We start from the raw sequence: 8,703 nt of genomic DNA, 5'->3' as shown, positions 1-8,703 counted from the left end.
CATACTTAAATGATAATATTTTTGATATATTGAGTTAAATAAAATAAATTATTAAAATTAATTTTACCTATATGGGTGTGGTTGCACACACGCCTGAAATCCCAGCTACTCAGGAGATTGAGATAAGAGGATTGCAAAGTTGAGACCAGCCTGAGCAACTTAGCAAGACCCTGTCTCAAAAAAATTTAAAAAGGGCCAAGGGGTCGAGCACAGTGACACATGCCTGTAATCCAAGTGACTTGGTAAGGTTGAGGCAGAAGGATCACGGTCAAGGTCAGTCTCTGCAATTTAGAGAGATGCCCTAAACAAATTAGCAAGTCCCTGTCTCAAAATTGATTTTAAGAGGTTGCGGGTGTAGCTCAATGTTAGAGCATTTACCTAGCATGTGGGAGGCCCTAGGTTTCATTCCTGGCACCACCCATCCCAAAATTAATTTTACCTGTTTCTTTTTAATTTTTTACTAGTTTCAATTTTACTATAAATTTTTGAATTATATATGTAATCTTCATGGTTCTATTAGACAGCAATGTTCTAGGTCATAGGTCTGCAAACTATAGCCAGTGAGGTAAATCTGGGCAGCCGTCTGTTTTTATACAGCCCATGAACCAAGAATAGTTTTTTTCGTGTGTGTGTATATGTGTGTGTGTGTGTGTGTGTGTTACTAGGGATTGAACCTAAAGGCACTCCATCACTGAGTTCTATCTCCAGGTCTTATTTTTCATTTTGAGACAGGTCTCACTAAGTTACTTAATTTACCCTTGAACTGTGATCCTTCTGCCTCAAGTTTCCTGAGTCAATGGGATTACGGGCATACACCACTATGTCTAGCTTATTTTTGACTGGTTACAAATGAAATTTTAGAAAGAATGATAAAAGCCAGGTGTGTGTGTGCTTGTTGTCCCTGTTACTTGAAAGGCTGAGGTAGAAGGGTAGCTTGAACCTAGGAGTTCAAGGTTAGCCTGGAAACAGAGAGACACTGTCTCAAAATGTAATTAATTAATTCCCTGACATGTGAAAATTACATGAAATTCAAGTTTCATTGCCCATGAAGTTTACTGGAGGGAGCATAGCCACATTCATTTATTTGTATATTGTCTATGGCTGTGTTTGCTCTACAATGGCAGAGTTGAATACCTGTGACAGGAATCCTATGTCCATAAATCTAAAATATTTAGTATCTGACTCTTTACAGAAAATGTTTGCCAACTTCTGTTTCAGACCATCACTTTCCACATGCTTACTGGGAGGGACCCTGCCATAAACTTGCCCCTCTTCTTTGTTTCCAACCTTTTCTTAGCTTTTATGCTCCACTCCCTAATTTAATACTGTCCCAATCTCACTGATAAATTGAAAAGAGCTGGGGGTGTAGCTCAGTGGTAGAATGTCCATGGGTCAATCCCTAGTACCACCAAACAAACAAAAACCATGAAGTGGGTATAAAATGTTCTTGTTTTCCTAGAATTACAGAAAGATCTAATGGACCCAGAAAAAATGGAACAGAGGGCTGCTCCATAGCTTCTTTCTCCAAAACTGCAGACTTCCTTTTCAAAGGACAAGAGAACCCAGGATGGACGTTATATCAGATGGAGAGGTGAATCTGATTTAGGGCTGGTACATTTCTTTTCACAGCTCACCAATACCTCTTGAATTAAAACTCTCTTTCTCTCTCTATGCAGTTTATGCCTATTCTCAGCCAGTTTAGTTGGCTTCTGTAGCAACTTGTCCTGCCAGATATATTGTGGAAATCACTATGACAGTTTTTTCCACTCCAGTGAAGCAGACGTCTGGATCCCTTTGCGAGCCCCTTGATCCTTGTTCCCTACCAACCACACTAGTGTGCAACCAAAGCCTTTTTGGCTCAATGAATCTTTATGTTCTCATTTATAGGATCCCCAAAGAAGGGAAGTAAGGCTCTGGTTCCCAGAATGTTAATTAATAACAGTTCTTGGCAACAGGGCTCCTTCTGACTTTCCCTTCTTAACCTGTTCCTTCCACCCACATCATAACATCATTTCTTATAGATTGGCACCAGTCTGGAATTTTCTCTGTGTGTCTCTGTCTCTTTTTCTTTTGTTTTGTTTCTCAGTACTAGGGATTGGCCTCAGGAACACTCTACCAGTGAGGTACATCCCCAACCCTTTTTATTGAATCTGGAGACAGGCTCTTCTTGCCAAGTTGCTGAGGCTAGCCTCTACCTTGTTATCCTCCTGTTTTAGCCTCTCAAGTAGCCAGAATTATAGATGTGTGCCACTGTACATGTTGGCTGTCTCTGTCTCTTTAACACACACACACACACACACACACACACACACACACACTTCCTTTGTTTTCCTTTGATTTACTGATTATTCATAGGTCATTTAACTTAAGAGATATTTTGTAAGCAAACTCTCTGTTGGTAGCTAAAATTGAAATTGTCAAAGTTAGGAAGGGGTCTTGGCAGGAGGATCTTGAGTTGAAAGCCAGCCTCAGCAGAAGCCAGGTGCTAAGGAATTCAGTGAGACCCTGCCTCTAAATAAAATACAAAATAGGGCTAGGGATGTGGCTCAGTGGTAGAGTGCCCCTAAGTTCAATCCCCAGTACCCCACTAAACAAATAAATAAATAAATAAACTCTCCTTTAGACAATTGTCCTTAAATTTTATTACATAGGTAAATTAACCTGACTTTCCTCTCTAGCTTGTCCTAAATATTGGGCACCAAAAGGTAAATCTATTGAAGGCTTCTACTGGAAAATAAGCCAGGGAATTTGTGGTGAGAAATTAGCTGGACTTGTATTTTATTCCAACTTTTGGCCTGATGATCTCAATATTTTGAGCTCATATCATCTCTTGCTCTCACTCTTCTTTTTTCTTTCTTTCTTTTTTGGTACCAGAGATTGAACTTGAGGGCTCTTGACCACTGAGCCACATCCCCAGCCCTATTTTGTATTTTATTTAGAGACAGGGTCTCACTGAGTTAGTTGCTCAGTGCCTGGCCAAATTGTTAAGACTGGTTTTGAACTCACAATCCTCCTGTCTCAACCTGCAGAGCCGCTGGAATTTCAGGTGTGCGCCACTGTGCCTGGCTTTCTCTCACTTTTCTAGTGTATAAAACAAAGGGTCTGATTAGTCAACCTTTAAAGTTCCTTCCAATTCTAAATTGTTCTGATTTCACATCCCCATTTATAACCTAGAGACAATAATCTCTATCTTCACATTCAAAGATTGAATAACGTTAATGAAATGCCAGAAATAAAAGTGCGTGGAATTCCCTAGAAGAGAAAGAGATAATTGAACTCCCTCTTATTTAGAACGAGCAAAAAAAAAAAAAATGGAGTTTTCCATTTTATTCCATTGGTTGGTTAAATGGAGGTTATTATGTAATGCTTATTCTTTGGTAAATATTTAAATGATTAGAACAGAATAAAATACACAACAGTAAGAATTATGATAACTAGGAGCTAGGGTTGTGGCTCAGTGGTAGAATGCTTACCTAGTATGCATGAGGCACTGGGTTCAATCCTCAGCACCACATAAATGTAAAATAAAGATATTGTGTCTACCTAAAACTAAAAAATAAATATTAAAAAAAGAATTATGATAACCACAATATAAACCTTTTGATTCAGCCTCTGACAATGCCCTCAGAATAGAATTCCAAATTCCTGTAGTTATTGTACAGCATTGGAACTACATACATATAATATTGGGCTTAGTTAATGATACATAATTATAATTGCTGTTTTTTTGTGGGCGGGGGGAGCCAGGAATTGAACCCAGGTGCACTTAACTACTGAGCTTTGTCCTCAACCCTTTTTCTAATTTTTATTTTGTGACAGAGTCTCACTACGTTGCATAGGGCCTCACTAGTTTCCTGAGGCTTGTCTAGAACTTGCAATCCTATCTCAGCCTCCCGAGTTGCTAGAATAACAGTGTGAGCAACTGAGTCTGGCTAAAACAATACTTTCTTAAACTGAAAATCTAAGTATATTATTTGTATTACATAGACAAGACCAAAACACTGGTATAAAATTTTTCTAATTTTAATAGGTTGTGTCTATATTTTATTGGCACACCAAAGTACCCTTATTTTTGTCAGTCAAGTGAATTCCTCCAGTTGTGGAACTGGCTTGGTATACAGATAAAACCCACAATAAACAGGTAGCTGGATATGGCTTGTCCCTATGTGATGTGATATTGTCTGGTGTGAGTGGTGACTGCATTCCTTTTATTTAGGAAAAAGAAGGACTCCATCTGATTAGGCCTAATGGGAAGCCATATTCTGTATCCCAGTTGGAGCTACTAAATTATCTCCAAAGGGAGTCCAGGAGATTGTGTTGATGTGGTTTACAGGTCACCATTAAGATCAAACCATGTCTGGAGACATGGTTTGTTTATCCAGTGCTCCCAGGCTTACACTCCCCCTGCTGTCTTAGTTATTATTTTTGTTTGAGTTTTCTTTTTGGTTTTAGGAAAATATTTAACATTTGTTGGCGGAGGAGGTGCAAGAATACATCATGACTTTGATTTGTATTTATTGGTTTGTTTGATCTGGTACTGGGGATTGAACCCAGAGGTACCCTACCACTGAGATACATCCCCAGCCCTTTTTATTTTTTTGTTTTGAGATAGGGTCTCACTAAGTTGCTAAGGGTGGCCTCAAACTTGTGATCCTCCTGTCTCAGCCTTTTGAGTTGCTTGGATTACAGGTGTGCAACACTGTGGTCTAGCCAACTTTGATGTATTCTTGGACCAATGCACTGTTAGAAAACGTTTTCAGGCATTTCCCATGCTGGGAGCAGTTACTGACAGACTGAACTTTAAGAAGAAAAAAAAAAAAGATGTGTGTGTGTGTGTGTGTGTGTGTGTGTGTGTGTGTGTTCTTTCACTTCCACTTATTTCCCAAATACGTTTTTTTTCAGTTTACAAAGATAACATTGCTTGTTGTAGAGAAATCAAGCAATAAACAATGGATTAAAGGAAAAATTCCTAGAAATAGCACAATGTTGTCAATAAAAGAGCCTGTCATTTGTCTTGTACACATATGTGTACCCACACAAGCACACACACATGCAGATGCATAATGGAAAGCACATCCCAAACTAATCTCTCTCCCCACATCACAAATAGAAACACAGGGTCATAATGTAACATGGTAGTAGTCAATATCTCCATGAGATGGTGCTCAAAGATTATTATATTTTTAGTTTCTATCCTATAGTTGTGAAATTATAATTTATAACTTATATAAGTGAGCTCATGCTCTATTATATTCATGACATATTTGTATATGTGTTTTATAACTACTAGGGTGATTATGAAATGTTGCCCTTTGGGGGTTTCTGGTTATTATATTGTTTCTTTGAAAAAATGTAGTAAAAGAGATGAGAGAATTTGTGACGTATGCTTTATTTTCAATAGATAATATTTTATGTAGATCTTTCTAAAATCATTATATGCATACACATGTATGTCAAATACATGTTTATCATCCTTTCAAATCCCTTTGAAGTATTTCCTTTTGGTGCATCTTATAATTTATAATTAATTTCTTCAAATTTAATTGTTTTGTTTAATTATAAAAGTAATATATGTTTGTTGTAAAACATTCTAAGGGAGTCCAGAAATGTACAAAGTAAAATATAAATTTCTTCCTCACCCCTTTCCATATCCACTATTGATAGTATGGTAATCTTTCCAAGCCTTTTAAAATTTGATACAAGCAGAACTAACCACTATACAGTTGTTGTTTTTTTTAATTTCAGAATTATTAATTATTATTATTATTTTACAAAAACAGGGTTAGAATGCAGTGTACTATGATACTGCAACTTACTTTTTCACACAGTACTATATCCTGGTACATATATCAAGGTATCAAGGTTTATGAATATATGAATATGTGTGATGATTACACAACATTATAGTAATGTAGACCAATCCTCTACAACTTCACCTTCAGGATTTTTTCCCCCCTGGTTTTCACCTGTTAGATTTGTTTACTTACCTTATTAATTTTTTTAATATTTATTTTTTAGTTTTAGATGGACACAATATCTTTATTTTATTTTTATGTCCTGCTGAGAATCGAACCCAGTGCCTCACGCATGCCAGGCGAGTGCACTACCACTTGAGCCTCATCCTGAGTCCCACCTTATTAATTTAAAATATATATATATTTTTTAGTTATAAATGGATCTTTTATTTATTTATATGCAGTACTGAGGATCGAACCCAGGGCCTCACACATGTCAGGCAAGTGCTCTACCACTGAGCCACAACTCCAGCCCCTGCATTATTCATTTTTAATGATAAAGTTATAATAGTGACATTTCTGGGTCAAAGGGTAAACTTCTTTAAAAGTTTATGTGTGAGACAAAATTGGAAAGTCATACAATTTTATAACTTCAGCAGAAATGCAGAGAGGATCCACTGTCTGGGCATCAAATTTTTCTTTATCAATTTGGTAAGTGCTAAATACAATCTCGTTGCTGGTTTTATTTGTAGTTTTTTGATTACTAATGAAGATAAACACATTTTCATATGTCTATTGACCAGAGGTCTTTTATAAATTATCCATTCTTTTGTTTATTTTCAAAGCGATGATTGGGCTTTTCTTATTAACTTGTAAAAAATATTTTGTATTAGAGAAATTAGTTATCTATCAAAAAGTCTGAAATATTTTCCTAATTTGTCATTTGTCTTTCAAACTTGATTATAATAATTTTTACCATATAGAATGTATAGAAGTTGTTTTTGTCTGCATTTTTGTCAAATCTATCAATATTTTCTTTTTTGACTTCAGGACTTCATGTCAAGCTTATTAAAAAATATCCCCCATCATCCCAGAATTTATAAAATGCTGCCATACTTCTTTGTAGACTCTTGTGGTTCCATTCCTTCTACACTTAATTATCTAATTCATCTGGAATTTATTTTGACATAAACTCTGAGATATGAGCCTCACTTTTTCTCCTCAAATAGTCAGCTAGTTGTTCTAACAGCATTTATTAAACAAGCCATCTTTACCTCCCTAATTTTCACTCTCATTTAGCGTATATTAAATTTTTATAAATACTTGACTCTACTCTGAGCTCCATTCTGTTCCTTGGTTTATTGTCTATTTCTGTGCCAATAGCCTATTTTGTTAATTTCTACGGATTAAGAATATTACTTGGGTATGGTGGTTTATGCCTGTGATTTCAGTGCTTTCAGAGCCTGGAGCAAGAGGATCACAAGTTCAAGAACTTAGTGAGACCCTGTCTCAAAATAAAAATAAGTGCTAGGTATGTAGCTGAATGGTAAAGTGCCTCTGGGTTCAATTCCCAGTACCAAAATACACACACACACACACACACACACACACACACGACCATATGTGTATGTGTGTATATATAGTCATATATGTTTGTGTGTATATATATTCATGTGAGTGGCTATATACACACACACACACACACACACACACACACACACACATTTTTGGCCATAATAAAATTTCTCTTTTTAAAATGTTTTTTAACTTCCACAAAATTTTAATTTTAATACAGGATCTCACTAAATTGCCCAAGCTGCCCTTGAACTTACCATCCTACTTACTGCCTCAGCCTCCCAGGTAGCTGGGATTACAGACATGCATCACAGTGCCTGACTCCACAAATTTTTTAATCAAAGTGAAAGTGATGTAGCATAAATTAACTATTCTAAAGTGAACAATTCGGTAGCATCTAGTGTACTCACGATGTCATCACCCTAAAAGGAAATTCCACTCACTAAACATTTTTTCTCCATTTCACCTTCTCCACAAGTTTTTAACACACACGCACACACATACACACGCAAACATGTACACACAAAAAAAAATTATAAAATTTAAGGCTTTGAGTCACCATGTATAAAGAAAGCTTACAATTCAAGTCCTAGTTCAGAATCATAGAGAAATCTGTCATGGTTAAGGTCATCCCCTAGCACAGCTTCTGCAACCCCAAGCCTGTTTCTGTATCCCCAGAACCAAGACTCAGCTTGGATTCTGTTAATCTGCTGCTAAATTGCTTTGTGATTTTTTTCCCCTCAAACTTCTTAGACTTGTATTATGTCTTTTCAACCTGCCTTTTTATTTTATTTTTTTCTTTTCCCCAGTCCACCCTCATCACTTCTGGCACTGGCTTTATACTATCACATTCTCATTAAATTATTGTTGATTGTTATCAAAACTTACCTCTTGGACTTAGCAGGGTGTCAGGAGACCGTCTAGCACATGATTTAAATGAAAATTGAGAGGAAATTCAACATACAATACTGTACTTTCATGTTGTATGATACTACTGGCTGCCATTTAAATGCTATTAATGGTCATGCCACACACATTGTCTTTTAGTGTGTGTGGTAATGGGGATTGAACCAGGGGCCTTGCGCCTGCTAGGCAAGCCCTCCACTGAGCTATAGCTCTAGTCCTTTGTATTTATTCATTTATTTTTCTTTTCTGAGACAGGGTTTTATGAAGTTGCTGAGGTTGGCCTCAAACTTGCTATCCTCCTGCTTCAGCTTCCCCTCCCATGTCTCTGGGATTACAGGAATATGCCACTGACTTTGTGACATTGTCTTATTTAATTCTAATTCTTTTTTTTTTTTTTTTTTTTTTTTTTTGGTACCAGGGATTGAACCCAGGAGCACTTAGCCACTGATTCACATCCCTGGCCCTTTTTATTTTTTTTATTTTGACA

The sequence above is a fragment of the Urocitellus parryii genome, chromosome 7 (assembly GCF_045843805.1).
Source record: "Urocitellus parryii isolate mUroPar1 chromosome 7, mUroPar1.hap1, whole genome shotgun sequence".
Taxonomy (NCBI): domain Eukaryota; kingdom Metazoa; phylum Chordata; class Mammalia; order Rodentia; family Sciuridae; genus Urocitellus; species Urocitellus parryii.
The sequence above is the reverse complement of the archived record's forward strand: the minus strand, read 5'-3'. Positions refer to the sequence as shown.